Raw genomic sequence first — 19083 nt, 5'->3', positions numbered from 1 at the left:
GTTTGTTTTGTTTTGCATGGAGGGGAGATAAATGTCAATCAATCTCAAAAGCTAATACCACCATGTATATGCTGTCAGTTAACGCACCACATTGTTGGGTTCTATGTATTCTAAGATTTTCCCCCATGTTCTTCACCCTAAACCGGATCTACATGTAAGGTTTTATGATGTTACTTGTCTCTCATCAGTAGTTACTGGAGAGTCTAGAAGAGGGACATTCTTAGACTTTCTAGCTAAAGAGCAAACCTACAGGAAATGTGCTAATTCTTAGGATACTGATGTAATTTAAACTAGTATTTATGTGGGTGAAAAATCAATGATATTAAGCATGTTTTTTTGCTATAGATTCTGATATTCTAGGGATCCTCTTCTCCTAGGAACCTTAGTGCATATGGAGAATCCCAAATTGTCCTGGTGATAACATGAGCTGGATGTTTCTCACTGATGTCATTATTTTTTTTTTCATTTTAAAACCACATAGAGAAATCCGTGGTCATAGAATTTTTGCAAGATTTCCTCTTTACCAATAGCCAGAGAAGATGCTGGTAGTATATTCTAAGGCACTATTTAGTATGTTGTACAGACAAGGGAAAAATAAAAGGCCACAAAAATCAAATTGAACGTTTTCTACTCAAGAAAAACATGCCATCTTAAGCACCTGATTACAGATACTTGCATATCTCCATGAATAATAACCAACTTTTATTTAGTTTTATTACCTTTTTAGTGGGTAGAATGTGCTTCTATGTTGATCCAAAAAGGGGAACGTGTTGGTTATTCCAAAAGACCTTTGGGACTTACAGGGATATTACAGAAGAAACAATATTCCCTTATTTTGTGCCTCTCTGGGTTTGCTTTCACAGTTTTTCTAAGGTTTTAAGTTTAATTTATAAAACTGTTGGATGAGGTCAGTGTTAAGTTTAGGAATCAATCACTCTCTGCTTTCTCTAACATCTGCTGACTCTTATCCATCACAAAGAACATGTCTTAGCTTTACAAACTTCAGCTTTTTAGTTGTCCTTGAAGAAAACAATTCAGCGAGAGGAGGTGTGCTTAGCTGCCTTTCAGATCAGATTATCTCCAGAGATAAGTGCAGTTCATGTTTCCTTGATGTATCTGAAAAGTGATCAAAAAGGTTTCCACTGTGACAGAACTTCCATACCATCACACGTTTTACCAGACTCTTTCATCATTAAATTGTTTTTCTGGGTGAGTTTTAAACAGTGAAGGTTAAGACAACTTTGTTTTCTTTCTTCACATCTGTTCCTCTGTTTTGATCATGTTCACATACACAATAGTTTTATCGATGCAATGATGTTAACTTTGAGTATAAGACCTCTAAGAATAGTTAATGAAGAGATATGGCTATTCCTTTTTACACAGAAAAGCGTTGATCTAAATGGTGTTTTCAAGATTGCAGTAACAAAGTTGAAATTAGAAGTTGTCTTTTAATTTTGGTTTATGTAATCAAATTGCCTTAATTTTTTATTGAGGTATATTTGACATATAATATTATATTAGTTTCAGGTGTGAAATATGATTCAATATTTGTATACACTGCTAAATGATCACCACGATAAGTCTAGTTACCATCTGTCACCATACATAGTTACAAATTCTTTTTCTTTAAGAACTTTTAAGATTTACTCTCAGCAATTTTCAAGTTTGCAATCTGATATTATTAACTATAGTCATCCCCTGTGTACTGTACATTATATCACCAGGTTTGATTCATTTTATAACTGGAGGGTTTGACCCTCCCCCTTTACCCATTTCACCCACCCCCATCTCCCATCCCCTCTGGCAATATCAAGTTGCCTTACTTTTAAATATTTAAAATTAAATTTTAATTACAAAAATAATGCATGAGTATCTTTTACTTGTAAAACTATAAAACATAACTGCTAAGGCACAAGACCCCATTAATCATTAATACCTTGGGTCTCCACATCCACCACCTCTCCAAGGTCACTCCTACTTATATTTTGTTATGTATAATTTCAGGCATCTACTTATGCATTGACACACATGTGTAGCCATAGAAATTAACACTATTTTAACGTAAATATTGTCATACTGTATGTAACACTTGTCATCTTAAATTTTTAATTCAATGATTATTGTGTAAGTTTTAAAATTTCACTACATATGTTTTATCCCTTGTACCTGCTGCATTGTATAGATATATCATAATTTATCTAGTATTCCCAATATTGGTGGCATTGAAGTGGTTTTCAATTTATTTTATTCTACAAACTGTTCTTCTGCGTACCTCCTTGTACATCCCTCCTTGAGGTGCTCTTTCACAGTCCAACTTGCTACCATGTTGTTCTCTTTATATAACATTATTTTACATTCTTCACAGCATTCATTGCTACTTTTTATTTATTTTTCTTGCTTACTCTCTGTCTCCCCCACTAGAGAGTAAATACCACAAGAGAGAGACTTTACCTTTCTTATTCACTAACTGCACTAATGCCTGATACACCTGCACATAGTATGAATTCAACAAATACTTATTGGTTAGCTTTGTATAAGAATAAATATTTGAATATTTCTAAGGTATCTTTTTTTTTTAACATCTTTATTGGAGTATAATTGCTTTACAATGGTGTGTTAGTTTCTGCTTTATAACAAAGTGAATCAGTTATACATATACATATGTTCCCATGTCTCTTCCCTCTTGCGTCTCACTCCCTCCCACCCTCCCTATCCCACCCCTCTAGGTGGTCACAAAGTACCAAGTTGATCTCCCTGTGCTATGCGGCTGCTTCCCACTAGCTAACTATTTTACATTTGGTAGTGTATATATGTCCACGCCACTCTCTCACCCGGTCACATCTTACCCTTCCCCCTCCCCATATCCTCAAGTCCATTCTCTAGTAGGTCTGTGTCTTTATTCCCGTCTTGCCACTAGGTTCTTCATGACCATTTTTTTTTTTCCTTAGATTCCATATATATGTGTTAGCATACTGTATTTGTTTTTCTCTTTCTGACTTATTTCACTCTGTATGACAGACTCTTAACTCCATCCACCTCACTACGAATACCTCCATTTCGTTTCTTTTTATGGCTGAGTAATATTCCATTGTATATATGTGCCACATCTTCTTTATCCATTCATCCGATGATGGACACTTAGGTTTCTTCCATGTCCTGGCGATTGTAAATACAGCTGCAATGAACATTTTGGTACGTGACTCTTTTTGAATTATGGTTTTCTCAGGGTATATGCCCAGTAGTGGGATTGCTGGGTCGTATGGTAGTTCTATCTTTAGTTTTTTAAGGAACCTCCATACTGTTCTCCATAGTGGCTCTATCAATTTACATTCCCACCAGCAGTACAAGAGTGTTCCCTTTTCTCCACACCCTCTCCAGCATTCATTGTTTATACATTTTTTGATGATGGCCATTCTGACCAGTGTGAGATGATATCTCATTGTAGTTTTGATTTGCATTTCTCTAATGATTAATGATGTTGAGCATTCTTTCATGTGTTTGTTGGCAATCTGTATATCTTCTTTGAAGAAATGTCTATTTAGGTCTTCTGCCCATTTTTGGATGGGGTTGTTTGTTTTTTTGTTATTGAGCTGCATGAGCTGCTTGTAAAACTTGGAGATTCATCATTTTTCAGTTGCTTCATTTGCAAATATTTTCTCCCATTCTGAGGGTTGTCTTTTGGTCTTGTTTATGGTTTCCTTTGCTGTGCAAAAGCTTTTAAGTTTCATTAGGTCCCATTTGTTTATTTTTGTTTTTATTTCCATTTCTCTAGGAGCTGGGTCAAAAAAGGATCTTGCTGTGATTTATGTCATAGAATATTCTGCCTATGTTTTCCTCTAAGAGTTTGATAGTGTCTGGCCTTACATTTAGGTCTTTAATCCATTTTGAGTTTATTTTTGTGTATGGTGTTAGGGAGTGTTCTAATTTCATACTTTTACATGCACCTGTCCAGTTTTCCTAGCACCACTTATTGAAGAGGCTGTCTTTTCTCCACTGTATATGCTTGCCTCCTTTATCAAAGATAAGGTGACCATATGCGCGTGGGTTTATCTCTGGGCTTTCTATCCTGTTCCATTGATCTATGTTTCTGTTTTTGTGCCAGTACCAAACTGTCTTGATTACTGTAGTTTTGTAATATAGTCTGAAGTCAGGGAGCCTGATTCCTCCAGCTCCATTTTTCATTCTCAAGATTTCTTTGGCTCTTTGGGGTCTTTTGTGTTTCCATACAAATTGTGAAATTTTTTGTTCTAGTTCTGTGAAAAAACCCAGTGGTAGTTTGATAGGGATTGCATTGAATCTGCAAATTGCTTTGGGTAGTAGTCATTTTCACAATGTTGATTCTTCCAATCCAAGAACATGGTATATCTCTCCATCTATTTGTATCATCTTTAATTTCTTTCATCAGTGTCGTATAATTTTCTGCATACAGGTCTTTTGTCTCCTTAGGTAGGTTTATTCCTAGGTATTGTATTCTTTCTGTTGCAATGGTAAACGGGAGTGTTTTCTTAATTTCACTTTCAGATTTTTCATCATTAGTGTATAGGAATGCAAGAGATTTCTGTGCATTAATTTTGTATCCTGCTACTTTACCAAATTCATTGATTAGCTCTAGGAGTTTTCTGGTAGCATCTTTAGGATTCTCTATGTATAGTATCATGTCATCTGCAAACAGTGACAGCTTTACTTCTTCTTTTCCGATTTGGATTTCTTTTATTTCTTTCTCTTCTCTGATTGCTGTGGCTAACACTTCCAAAACTATGTTGAATAATAGTGGTGAGAGTGGGCAACCTTGTCTTGTTCCTGATCTTAGTGGAAATGGTTTCAGTTTTTCACCACTGAGGACAATGTTGGCTGTGAGTTTGTCATATATGGCCTTTATTATGTTGAGGAAAGTTCCCTCTATGCCTACTTTCTGCAGGGCTTTTATCATAAATGGGTGTTGAATTTTGTTGAAAGCTTTCTCTGCATCTATGGAGATGATCATATGGTTTTTCTCCTTCAATTTGTTAATATGGTATATCACGTTGATTGATTTGCATATTTTGAAGAATCCTTGCATTCCTGGAATAAGCCCCACTTGATCATGGTGTATGATCCTTTTAATGTGCTGTTGGATTCTGTTTGCTACTATTTTTTTGAGGATTTTTGCATCTATGTTCATCAGTGAAATTGGCCAGTAGTTTTCTTTCTTTGTGACATCTTTGTCTGGTTTTGGTATCAGGGTGATGGTGGTCTCGTAGAATGTGTTGGGGAGTGTTCCTCCGTCTGCAATATTTTGGAAAAGTTTGAGAAGGACAGTTGTTAGCTCTTCTCTAAATGTTTGATAGAATTCACCTGTGAAGCTATCTGGTCCTGGGCTTTTGTTTGTTGGAAGATTTTTAATCACAGTTTCAATTTCAGTGCTTGTGATTGGCCTGTTCATATTTTCTATTTCTTCCTGATTCAGTCTCGGCAGGTTGTGCATTTCTAAGAATTTGTCCATTTCTTCCAGGTTGTCCATTTTATTGGCATAGAGTTGCTTGTAGTAATCTCTCATGATCCTTTGTATTTCTGCAGTGTCAGTTGTTACTTCTCCTTTTTCATTTCTAATTCTATTGATTTGAGTCTTCTCCCTTTTTCTCTTGATGAGTCTGGCTAATGGTTTATCAACTTTGCTTATCTTCTCAAAGAACCAGCTTTTAGTTTTATTGATCTTTGTTATTGTTTCCTTCATTTCTTTTTCATTTATTTCTGATCTGATCTTTATGATTTCTTTCCCTCTGCTATCTTTGGGGGTTTTTTGTTCTTCTTTCTCTAATTGCTTTAGGAGCAAGGTTAGGTTGTTTATTTGAGATGTTTCCTGTTTCTTGAGGTAGGTTTGTATTGCTATAAACTTCCCTCTTAGAACTGCTTTTGCTGCATCCCGTAGGTTTTGGGTCGTCGTGTCTCCATTGTCATTTGTTTCTAGGTGTTTTTTGATTTCCCCCTTGATTTCTTCAGTGATCACTTCGTTATTAAGTAGTGTATTGTGTAGCCTCCATGTGTTTGTATTTTTTACAGATCTTTTCCTGTAATTGATATCTAGTCTCATAGTTTTGTGGTCAGAAAAGATACTTGATACGATTTCAATTTTCTTAAATTTATCAAGGCTTGATTTGTGACCCAAGATATGATCTATCCTGGAGAATGTTCCATGAGCACTTGAGAAAAATGTGTATTCTGTTGTTTTTGGATGGAATGTCTTATAAATATCAATTAAGTCCATCTTGTTTAATGTATCATTTAAAGGTTGTGTTTCCTTATTTATTTTCATTTTGGATGATCTGTCCATTGGTGAAAGTGGGGTGTTAAAGTCCCCTACTATGATTGTGTTACTGTCGATTTCCCCTTTTATGGCTGTTAGTATTTGCCTTATGTATTGAGGTGCTCCTATGTTGGGTGCATAAATATTTACAATTGTTATACCTTCCTCTTGGATCGATCCCTTGATCATTATATAGTGTCCTTCTTTGTCTCTTATAATATTCTTTATTTTAAAGTCTATTTTGTCTGATATGAGAATTGCTACTCCACCTTTCTTTTGATTTCCATTTGCATGGAATATCTTTTTCCATCCCCTCACTTTCAGTCTGTATGTGTCCCTAGATCTGAAGTGGGTCTCTTGTAGACAGCATATATATGGGTCTTGTTTTTGTATCCATTCAGCCAGTCTGTGTCTTTTGGTGGGCGCATTTAATCCATTTACATTTAAGGTAATTATCGATATGTATGTTCCTATTCCCATTTTCTTAAATGTTTTGTGTTTGTTATTGTAGGTGTTTTCCTTCTCTTGTGTTTCTTGCCTAGAGAAGTTCCTTTAGCATTTGTTGTAAAGCTGGTTTGGTGGTGCTGAACTTTCTCAGCTTTTGCTTGTCTGTAAAGGTTTTAATTTCTCCATCAAATCTGAATGAGATCCTTGCTGGGTAGAGTAACCTTGGTTGTAGGTTTTTCTCCTTCATGACTTTAAGTATATCCTGCCACTCCCTTCTGGCTTGCAGAGTTTCTGCTGAAAGATCAGATGTTAACCTTATGGGGATTCCCTTGTGTGTTATTTGTTGTTTTTCCCTTGCTGCTTTTAGTATGTTTTCTTTATATTTAATTTTTGATAGTTTGATTAATATGTGTCTTGGCGTGTTTCTCCTTGGATTTATCCTGTATGGGACTCTCTGTGCTTCCTGGACTTGATTAACTATTTCCTTTCCCATATTAGGGAAGTTTTCAACTATAATCTCTTCAAATATTTTCTCAGTCCCTTTCTTTTTCTCTTCTTCTTCTGGGACCCCTATCATTCGAATGTTGATGCGTTTAATGTTGTCCCAGAGGTCTCTGAGACTGTCCTCAGTTCTTTTCATTCTTTTTTCTTTATTCTGCTCTGCAGTAGTTATTTCCACTATTTTTTCTTCCAGGTCACTTTTCCGTTCTTCTGCCTCAGTTATTCTGCTATTGATCCCTTCTAGAGTATTTTTAATTTCATTTATTGTGTTTTTCATCACTGCTCCATTCCTCTTTAGTTCTTCTACGTCCTTGTTAAATGTTTCTTGCATTTTGTCTATTCTATTTCCAAGATTTTGGATCATCTTTACTATCATTATTCTGAATTCTTTTTCAGGTAGACTGCCTATTTCCTCTTCATTTGTTAGTTCTGGTGTGTTTTGACTCTGCTCCTTCATCTGCTGTGTGTTTTTCTGTCTTCTCATTTTGCTTATCTTACTGTGTTTGGGGTCTCCTTTTCACAGGCTGCAGGTTCGTAGTTCCTGTTGTTTTTGGTGTCTGTCCCCAGTGGCTAAGGTTGGTTCAGTGGGTTGTGTAGGCTTCCTGGTGGAGGGGACTAGTGCCTGTGTTCTGGTGGATGAGGCTGAATCTTGTCTTTCTGGTGGGCACGTCCACGTCTGGTGGTGTGTTTTGGGGTGTCTGTGGCCTTATTATGATTTTAGGCAGCCTCCCTGCTAATGGATGGGGCTGTGTTCCTGTCTTGCTAGTTGTTTGGCATAGGGTGTCCAGCACTTTAGCTTACTGGTCGTTGAGTGAAGCTGGGTCTTGATGTTGAGATGGAGATCTCTGAGAGATTTTCACCGTTTAGTATTATGTGGAGCTGGGAGGTCTCTTGTGGACCAGTGTCCTGAAGTTGGCTCTCCCACCTCAGAGGCACAGCCCTGATGCCTGGCTGGAGCACCAAGAGCCTTTCATCCATACGGCTCAGAATAAAAGGGACAAAAAATAGAAAGAAAGAAAGAAAGAAAGAGGATAAAATAAAGTAAAATAAAATAAAATAAAGCTATTTTAATAAAAAATAAGAAAAAATATTAAGAAAAAATTTATTAAGAAAAAATTTTTTTTAAATTTTTTAAAATAATTTTTTTTAATATAAGTTCATTAATTTTTTTTTTATTTTATTTTTATTTATTTATTTATTTACTTATGGCTGTGTTGGGTCTTCGTTTCTGTGCGAGGGCTTCCTCTAGTTGCAGCAAGCGGGGGCCATTCTTCATCGCGGTGCAGGGGCCTGTCACTATCGCGGCCTCTCTTGTTGTGGAGCACAGGCTCCAGACGCGCAGGCTCAGTAATTGTGGCTCACGGGCCCAGTTGCTCCGTGGCATGTGGGATCTTCCTGGACCAGGGCTCAAACCCGTGTCCCCTGCATTGGCAGGCAGATTCTCAACCGCTGCGCCACCAGAGAAGCCCTAAAATAATTTTTTTTTAATTTTTATAAAAAATAAGAAAAAAATTATTAAGAAAAAATTTATTAAGAAATTTTTTTTTAAATTTTTTAAAATAAAAAATTTAAAAAAATTAAGAAAAATTTTATTAAGAAAAATTTTTTTTATTTTTTTAAAATAAAAAAATTATTAAGAAAAATTTTTTTTTAATTTTTTAAAATAAAAAATAAGGACAAATTATTAAGAAAAAAAATTTTTTAAGTTAAAAAAAAAAAAACAAAAAAAAATGGACGGACCGAACCCTAGGACAAATGGTGAAAGCAAAGATATACAGACAAAATCTCACCCAGAAGCATACACATATACACTCACAAAAAGAGGAAAAGGGGAAGAATTAATATATCCTGCTCCCAAAGTCCACCTCCTGAATTTGGGATGATTCATTGTCTATTCAGGTATTCAACAGATGCAGGTACATCAAGTTGTTTGTGGAGCTTTAATCCGCTGCTTCTGAGGTTGCTGGGAGAAATTTCCCTTTCTCTTCTTTGTTCGCACAGCTCCTGGGGTTCAGCTTTGGATTTGGACCCGCCTCTGCGTGTACGTCGCCTGAGGGCGTCTGTTCTTTGCTCACACAGGATGGTGTTAAAGGAGCAGCTGCTTCAGGGGCTCTGGCTCACTCAGGCCGGGGGGAGGGAAGGATACGGATGCGGGGCGAGCCTGCGGCGGCAGAGGCCGGCGTGACGTTGCACCATCCTGAGGCGCGCCGTGCATTCTCCCGGGGAAGTTGTCCCTGGATCACAGGAGCCTGGCAGTGGCGGACTGCACAGGCTCCCGGGAGGGGCAGTGTGGAGAGTGACCTGTGCTCGCATACAGGCTTCTTGGTGGTGGCAGCAGCAGCCTTAGCGTCTCCTGCCCGTCTCTGGGGTCCGCACTGATAGCCACGGCTCGCGCCCGTCTCTGGAGCTTGTTTAGGGGGCGCTCTGAATCCCCTCTCCTCGCGCACCAGGAAACAAAGAGGCAAGAAAAAGTCTCTTGCCTCTTCGGCAGCTCCAGACCTTTTCCTGGACTCCCTCCGGGCTAGCTGTGGCGCACTAGCCCCTTCAGGCTGTGTTCACGCCGCCAACCCCAGTCCTCTCCCTGCGATCCAACCGAAGCCCGAGCCTCAGCTCCCAGCCCCGCCCGCCCCGGCGGGTGAGCAGACAAGCCCCTCAGGCTGGTGAGTGCTGGTCGGCACCGATCCTCTGTGCGGGAATCTCTCCGCTTTGCCCTCTGCACCCCTGTGGCTGCGCTCTCCTCCGTGGCTCCGAAGCTTCCCCCCTCTGCCACCCGCAGTCTCCACCCGCGAAGGGCCTTCCTAGTGTGTGGAAACCTTTCCTCCTTCACAGCTCCCTCCCACTGGTTCAGGTCTCGTCTCTATTCTTTTGTCTCTGTTATTTCTTTTTTCTTTTGCCCTACCCAAGTACTTGGGGAGTTTCTTGCCTTTTGAGAGGTCTCATGTCTTCTGCCAGCGTTCAGTGGGTGTTCTGTAGGAGCAGTTCCACATGTAGATGTATTTCTGATGTATCTGTGGGGAGGAAGGTGATCTCCGCATCTTACTCTTCCGCCATCTTGCCCAGACCCCCCCCAAGGTATTTTTTTTACTTAAGAATGATTTTCATTTATGTTTCATTTTATTAGTGACATATACTTCTAGCAATCATTAGATTGAAAGATTGAAGGGAGAATGCCTCAATGTGTTACAGTACTAAGGTCCATCATAAACAATTAACTTTATCTCTAGTGATAATCTACTACCCTGATAATCCCAGACAAAGCCATTTTATTTTACTCTGTTTAGGCTCAACAGTTTTAGACAATTATAAAAGACATTTTTATTCTGCTTTGAGTAACTGATTAACAGGATGAAGAAAATGCTTCATCATGGATGACCCATGAAGTAAACTGAAAGTACTTTCCTCACTTCAGAAAAAGGCTTATTTTAGTAAAAAAAGTGGGGTTTTTTTGTGTTTTTTGTTTTTTTATTATACTTGTGTGATTGATAATTTGCACATTCTTTGGGCTACTCCAAATTTGGATTTTGGGTATTGGATCATGTGTGTTGACTACACACATGGGTTTTCACTGGAAAACCCATAATCCTTCCTTTATGTGAACCTGCGGTGTTTCTCCATGGGTTTCAGTAGCACCATCTGATTCTAACAGGTCTGTGAAATATCATGTTTATTCTCAGAAAATGTTTCGGAGTTTTTTTTTTTTTCTTTTTTTATTGAAGTATAGTTGATTACAATATTATATTACTTTCTGGAGTATAACATAGTGATTCAACGTTTTAATAGATTGTACTCGGTTAAAAGTTATTACAAAATAATTGCTATATTCCCATGTGCTGTACAATATATCCTTGTTGCTTATTCATTTTATACACAATAGTTTGTATCTCTTAATCCCATACCCCAAGCTTGTGATCCATCCCCGTCCCTCTCCTCACTGGTAATCACTAGTTTGTTCTCTATATCCGTGAATCTGTTTCTGTTTTGTTATATGCATTCATTTTATTTATTTTTCATATTCCACATATAAAAGAAAACACAGAGATTTTGTCTTTCTCTAATTTCACTAAGCATAATACCTTCTGGGTTCATCCACATTTTTGCAAATGGCAGAATTTCATTCTTTTTTATGGCTGAGTAGTATATATATATATATCACTTCTTTATCCATTCATCTGTTAATGGACACTTAGGTTGCTTCCATATCTTGGCTATTATAAATAGTGCTGCTATGAACTTTGGAGTGCATATATCTTTTCAAATCAGTGTTTTTGGTTTTCTTCAGACATATACCCACGAGTGGAATTGTTCGATCATGTAGTAGTTCTATTTTTAGATTTTGGAGGAACTTCCGTATTGTTTTTCATAGTGTCTGCACCAACTTACATTCTGAGCAGCAGTGTACTAGGGTTCCATTTTCTTTACGTCCTCACCAGTATTTGATATTTGTAGACTTTTGATGATAGCCATTTTGAGAGGTGTGAGGTGATATCTTATTGTGGTTTTGATTTTCATTTCTCTGATGATTAGCGATGTTGAGCATTTTTTCATATGCCGGTTGGCCATCTGTATGTCTTCTTTGGAAAACTGTCTATTCAGGTCTTCTGCCCATTTTTTAATTGGGTTGTTTGGATTTTTAATATAGAGTTGTATGAGCTATTTATATATTTTAGAAAGTAACACCTTCTCAGTCATATTATTAGCAAATATTTTCTCCCATTCCATAGGTTGTGTTTTTGTTTTGTCAGTGGTTTCCATTGATGTGCAAAAACATTTACATTTAATTAGACCATATTTGTTTATATTTTATTTTGTTTCTTTTGCCTTAGAAGACAGATCCAAAAAAATATTGCTACAATTTATCTCAGAGTGTTATGCCTGTGTTCTTTTCTAGGAGTTCTATTGCTTCAGGCCTTACATTTAGATCCTTAACCCATTTTGAGTTTATTTTTGTATGTGGTGTGATAAAATGTTCTGGTTTCATATTTTTACACTTAGCTGTCCAATTTTCAAAGCAGCACTTATTAAAGAGACTGTCTTTTCTCCCAGAGGTTCATGGGTTTATTTCTGGGCTCTCTATTCTGTTCCATTGATCTATGTGTCTATTTTTGTGTCAGTATCATGCTGTTTTGAATACTGTAGCTTTGTAGTATAGTCTGAAGTCAGGGACCAAGATACCTCCAGCTTTATTCTTTTTTCTCCAGATTGCTTTGTCACTTCAGGGTCTTTTGTGGTTCCATATGAATTTTAGGATTATTTGTTCTAGTTCTGTGAAAAGTGTCATTTTCATAGGGATTGCATTAGATCTGTAGATTTCTTTGGGTACTATGGCCATTTTAACAATATCAATACTTCCAATCCAAGAGCATGAGGTATATTTCCATTTATTTGTATCATCTTCAATTTCCTTTTTCAATGTATTATAGCTTTCAGAGTATAGGTGTGTCACCTCCTTGGTTAAGTTTTTTCTAGGTATTTTATTCTTTTTGATACAAATGTAAATTGGATTGTTTTATTGCTTTCTCTTTTTAATAGTTCACTATTAATGTATAGAAAAGCAACAGATTTCTGTATATTAATCTTGTATCCTGCAACTTTACTGAGTTCATTTATTAGTTCTAATAGATTTTTGGTGTAGACTTTAGGGTTTTCTATGTATATTACCATATCTTCAACAAACAGTGACAGTTGTACTTCTTCTCTTCCAATTTAGATGTCTTTATTTCTTTTTCTTGTCTCATACTGTGATCAGGACTTCCAGTACTATGTTAAATAGAAGTGGTGAAAGTAGACAACCTTGTCTTGTTCCTAATTTTAGGGGAAAGGCTTTCAGCTTTTCACCAGTGAGTATGTTAGCTGTGGGTTTGCCATAAATTGCCTTTATTATTTTGAGATATGTTCCCTCTATATCCCCTTTGGTGAGTTTTTATCATGAATGGATGTTGAATTTTGTCAAATGCTTTTTCTGCACCTATTGAGATGATCATGTGATTTTATCATTCCTTTTGTTGTTGTGGTGAATCACACTGATTGATTTGTGAATGTTGAAGCAGCCTTGTATCCCTGGAATAAATCCAATTTGATCGTGGTGTATGATCCTTTTTATATATTGTTGAAATTGGTTTACTAATATTTTGTTGAGAATTTTTGCATCTATATTCATCAAATATATTGGCCTGTAAATGTCTGTTTTTATAGTATCTTTGTCTGGTTTTGGTATCAGGGTAATCGTGGCCTCATAGAAAGAATTTGGGAGTGTTGTGTTCTCTAATTTTTGGAAGCTTGAGAAGGATAGTTATTAGTTCTTCTTTATATGTTTAGTAGAATTCACCTATGAAGCTGTCCAGTTCTGGACTTGTGTTTGCTTGAGGTTTTTAATTGCAAATTCAATTTCACTACTGGTAATTGATCTGTTCAAATTGTCTGTTTATCCTTGTTTCATTCTTGGCAGGTGTTGGTCACCAGAAATTTGCCCATTTTTTCTATGTTGTCCAATTTGTTGGCATATAACTGTTCATACTGCTCTCATGATTTTTTGAATCTCTCTGGTGTTGGTTGTTATTTCTCCTCTTTCACTTCGTATTTTGTCTATTTGAGTCCTCATTATTTCTTGGTGGGAGAGCTAAAGGTTTATCATTTTTTTTGTCCTTTCAAAGAACCAGCTCTTGGTTTCATTGAGTTTATTTTTTTTTTCTTTTTGTGGTCTCTGTTTTATTTATTTCCTCTCTGACCTTTATTATTTTCTTCCTTCTGCTGACTTTGGGCTTTGTTTATTCTTCTTTCTCTAATTCCTTTAGGTAGCAGGTTAGGTTGTTTATTTGAGGGTTTTTTTTATATCTTTAGGAAGACCTGTATCACTGTAAACTTCCCTCTTAGTACTGCTTTTGATACATGCCATAAATTTTGAAAAGTTGTGTTTCCATTTTCATTTGTCTTGGCATATTTTCTGATTTCCCCTTTGATTTCTTCATCAAACCATTGTTTGTTTGTTTTTTTTGGTACCATGTTATTTGGTCTCCATGTGTTATTTTCCTATTCTTCTTTCTGTAGTTGATTTCTAGTTTCATACCATTTTGTTTGGGGGAAAAAAAAACACTTTATATATCATAATTTCTATCCACTCAAATTTGTTGAGACTTGTTTTGTGGCCTAGCATGTGATCTATCCTGGAGAATGTTCCATATGCACTTGAGAATAATGTGTATTCTGCTGGTTTTGGATGTAAAGTCCTGTACATATGTATTAAGTCTGACTGGTCTATTGTGTCATTTAAGACCACTGTTGCCTTCTTGATTTTCTGTTTGGATGACCATCCAATGATGTCAGTGGGGTGTTAAAGTCCCCAACTGTAATTGTACTATTATAAATTTCTCCCTGTATGTCTGTTAACATTTGCTTTTTATATTTAGTTGTTCCTGTATTGCATACATATATGTTAATGAGTGTAATATCCTCTTCTCTTGTTGCACCTCTTATCCTCATACAATGGCCTTCTTTGTCTGTTGTGAAAGAGTTTCTTATAAAGTCTATTTTGTCTGATATGAGTACTGCTACCCTTCTTTCGACATTTCCATTTGCATCCTCTCACTTGCATTGTGTATATTTCTTTACCTCTGATGTGAGTCTCTTGTAAGCAGCATATAGATGGTCTTTTTTTTTTTTCTCAAATCAGCCACCCAATGTCTTTTGATTTGAGCAATTAGTCTGTTGAAATTTAAATAATTATTGATAAATATATACTTATTACAATTTTACAACTTGTTTTCTGGTTGTGTTTGTAGGTATTCTCTTCTTTTTAGATTCCTCCTTTGCGGGTTAATGATTTTCTTTAATGGTATGCTTGTGTTATTTCCTCTATGGTTTTTGTGTATCTATTGTAGGTTTTTGATTTGTGGTTACCATGAGGTTCATATATAATGTCTTATGACTGTATTTACTTGTTTCAAACAGGTAGTCTTTTTTTTTTAGATTTTTTTTAACCTCTTTATTGCAGTATAATTGCTTTACAATGTTGTGTTAGTTTCTGCTTTATAACAAAGTGAATCAGCTATATGTATACATATATCCCCACATCTCCTCCCTCTTGCATCTCCCTCCCAACCTCCCTATCCCACCCCTCTAGGTGGTCACAAAGCACTGAACTGATCTCCCTGTGCTATGAAGTTGCTTCCCACTAGCTATCTATTTTACATTTGGTAGTGTATGTATGTTAATGCTACTCTCTTACTTCACCCCAGCTTGTGCTTCCCCCTCCCCATGTATCAAGTCCATTCTCTACATATGCATCTTTATTCCTGTCCTGGTCCTAGGTTCTACAGAACCTTTTTTTTTTTCTTTTAGATTCCATATATATGTGTGAGCATATGGTATTTGTTTTTCTCTTTCGGACTTACTTCACTCTGTATGACAGACTCTAGGGCCATCTACCTCACTACAAATAGTTCAATTTCATTTCTTTTTTAAAATGGCTAAGTAATAGTCCATTGTATATATGTGCCACATCTTCTTTATCCATTCGTCTGTCGATGGACACTTAGGCTGCTTCCATGCCATGTCCTGGCTATTGAAAATACTGCTGCAATGAACATTGTGGTACATGTCTCTTTTTGAATTATGGTTTTCTAATGGTATATACCCAGTAGTGGGATTGTTGTGTCATATGGTAGTTCTATTTTTAGTTTTTTAAGGAACCTCTATACTGTTCTCTATAGTGGCTGTATCAATATGCATTCCCACCAACAGTGCAACATGGTTCCCTTTTCTCCACACCCTCTCCAGCATTTATGTTTTGTAGATGTTTTTATGATGGCTATTCTGACTGGTGTGAGGTGATACCTCATTGTAGTTTTGATTTGCATTTCTCTAATGATTAGTGATGTTGAGCATCCTTTCATGCATTTGTTGGCAATCTGTATATCTTCTTTGCAGAAATGTCTGTTTAGGTCTTCTGCCCATTTTTGGATTGGGTTGTTTGTTTTTTTTGATATTGAGCTGCATGAGTTGCTTGTATATTTGGGAGATTAATCCTTTGTCAGTTGTTTAATTTGCAAATATTTTCTCCCATTCTGAGGGTTGTCTTTTATTCTTGTTTATGGTTTCCTGTGTGGTGCAAAAGCTTTTAATGTTCATTAGGACCCATTTGTTTATTTTTGTGTTTATTTCCTCTTCTCTAGGAGATGGGTCAAAAAGGATCTTGCTGTGATTTATGTCATAGTGTGTTCTGCCTATATTTTCCTCTAATAGTTTTATAGTATCTGGATTTAGGTCTTTAATCCATTTTGAGTATATTTTTGTGTATGATGGTAGAAAGTGTTCTAATTTCATTCTTTTACATGTAGCTGTCCAGTTTTCCCAGCACCACTTATTGAAGAGTCTGTCTTTTCTCCATTGTATATTCTTGCCTGCTTTGTCATAAATTAGGTGCCCATATGTGCGTGGGTATATCTCTGGGCATTCTATCCTGTACTATTGATCTATACTTCTGTTTTTGTGCCAGTACCATACTGTCTTGATTACTGTAGCTTTGTAGAATAGTCTGAAGTCAGGGAGCCTGATTCCTCCAGCTCTATCTTTCTTTCTTAAGATTGCATTGGCTATTCAGAGTCTTTTGTGTTTCCATACAAATTGTGAAATTTTTTGTACTAATTCTGTGAAAAATGCCATTGCTAGTTTGAAAGGGATTGCATTGAATCTGTACATTGCTTTGGGTAGTATAGTCATTTTCACATTGTTGATTTTTCCAATCCAAGGACATGGTATATCTCTCCATCTGTTTGTATCGTCTTTAATTTCTTTCATCAGTGCCTTATAGTTTTCTGCATACAGGTCTTTTGTCTCCTTAGGTAGGTTTATTCCTAGGTATTTTATTCTTTTTGTTGCAATGCTAAATGGGAGTGTTTCCTTAATTTCTTTTATAGATTTTTCATCATTAGTGTATAGGAGTGCAAGAGATTTCTGTGCATTAATTTTGTATCCTGCTACCTTTCCAAATATATTGATTAGTTTTAGTTGTTTTCTGGTAGTGTCTTTAGGATTCTCTATGTGTAGTATCATGTCAACTGCAAAGAGTGACAGTTTTACTTCTTCTTTTCTGATTTGAATTCCTTTTGTTTCTTTTTCTTCTTTGATTGCTGTGGCTAAAACATTGAAAACTATGTTGAATACTAGTGGTGAGAGTGGGCAACCTTGTCTTGTTCCTGATCTTAGTGGAAATGGTTTCAGTTTTTCACCATTGAGAGTGAGGTCTGTGGGTTTGTCATATATGGCCTTTATTATGTTGAGATAGCTTCCCTCTATGCCTACATTCTGGGCAGTTTTTAACATAAATGGATGTTGAATTTTGTCAAAAGCTTTTTCTGCATCTATTGAGATGATCATATGGTTTTTATCCTTCAGTTTGTTAATATGGGCTATCACATTGATTGAATAGTGTGTATTGAAGAATCCTTACATTTCTGGGATAAACCCCACTTGATCATGGTTTATGATCCTTTTAATGTGCTGTTGGATTCTGTTTGCTAGTATTTTGTTGAGGATTTTTGCATCTATGTTCATCAGTGATAATGGCCTGTATTTTTCTTTTTTCGTGACATCTTTGTCTGGTTTGGGTATCAGGGTGATGGTGGCCTCACAGAAAGAGATTGGGAGTGTTTCTCCCTCTTCTATATTTTGGAAGAGTTTGAGAAGGATAGGTTTTAGCTCTTCTCTAAATGTTTGATAGAATTCGCCTGTGAAGCCATCTGGTCCTGGGCTTTTGTTTGTTGGAAGACTTTTTTTTTTTTTTTTTTAAATTGAGAAATCTAACTTTTTGTTGTTGTTGTTGTTAAAGAAATTCACGTTCTTTTATTTATTTATTTATTTATTTATTTATTTATTTATTTATTTATTTATGACTGTGTTGAGTCTTCATTTCTGTGTGAGGGCTTTCTCTAGTTGCGGCAAGTGGGGACCACTCTTCATCGCGGTGCACAGGCCTCTCACCATCGCGGCCTCTCTTGTTGCGGAGCACAGGCTCCAGATGCGCAGGCTCAGTAACTGTGGCTCACGGGCCCAGTTGCTCCGTGGCATGTGGGATCTTCCCAGACCAGGGCTCGAACCCGTGTCCCCTGCATTGGCAGGCAGATTCTCAACCACTGTGCCACCAGGGAAGCCCTGTTGGAAGACTTTTAATCACAGTTTCAATTTTGGTGCTTGTGCTTTGTCGCTTTATATTTTCCATTTCTTCCTGGTTCAGTCTTGGAAGGTTGTGCTTTTCATAGAATTTGTCCATTTCTTTGTGGTTGTCCATTTTATTGGCATATAGTTGCTTGTAGTAATCTCTCATGTTTCTTTGTATTTCAGCAGTGTCAGTTCTTACTTCTCTTTTTTCATTTCTAATTCTGTTGATATGAGTCTTTTCCCATTTTTTCTTGATGAGTCTGGCTAATGGCTTATCAATATTGTTTACCTTCTCAAAGAACCAGCTTTTAGTTTTATTGATCTTTGCTATAGTTTCCTTCATTTGTTTTTCATTTATTTCTGATCTGATCTTTATGATTTCGTTCCTCTGCTAACTTTGGGATTTTTTGTTCTTCTTTCTCTGATCACTTTATGTGTAAGTTTAGATTGTTTATTTCAGATTTTTCTTCTTTCTTGAGGGAGGATTATACTGCTATAAACTTTCCTCTAAGAACAGAGCTTGCTGCATCTGATAGCTTTTGGATCATCGTGTTTTCATTGTCATTTTTCTCTAGGTATTTTTTTATTTCCTTTTTGATTTCAGCAGTGATCTCTTTGTTATTTAGTAACATAATGTTTAGCCTCCATGTGTTTGTATTTTTTACAGTTTTTTTTCCCTGTAATTGATATATAGTCTCATA

At 36.5% G+C, this 19083-nt stretch overlaps 1 protein-coding gene across 1 annotated transcript in view; it reads left to right on the top strand.

The window, feature by feature from the left end:
• ADGRB3 (adhesion G protein-coupled receptor B3) overlaps nucleotides 1–19083 on the top strand; it is an 802747-nt gene that overhangs the window by 462534 nt on the left and 321130 nt on the right. The window lies entirely within an intron of this gene.

The sequence above is a fragment of the Balaenoptera ricei genome, chromosome 12 (assembly GCF_028023285.1).
Source record: "Balaenoptera ricei isolate mBalRic1 chromosome 12, mBalRic1.hap2, whole genome shotgun sequence".
NCBI lineage: Eukaryota > Metazoa > Chordata > Mammalia > Artiodactyla > Balaenopteridae > Balaenoptera > Balaenoptera ricei.
Note: the sequence above shows the minus strand (reverse complement) of the source record. Positions and strands in the feature narration are given on the sequence as shown.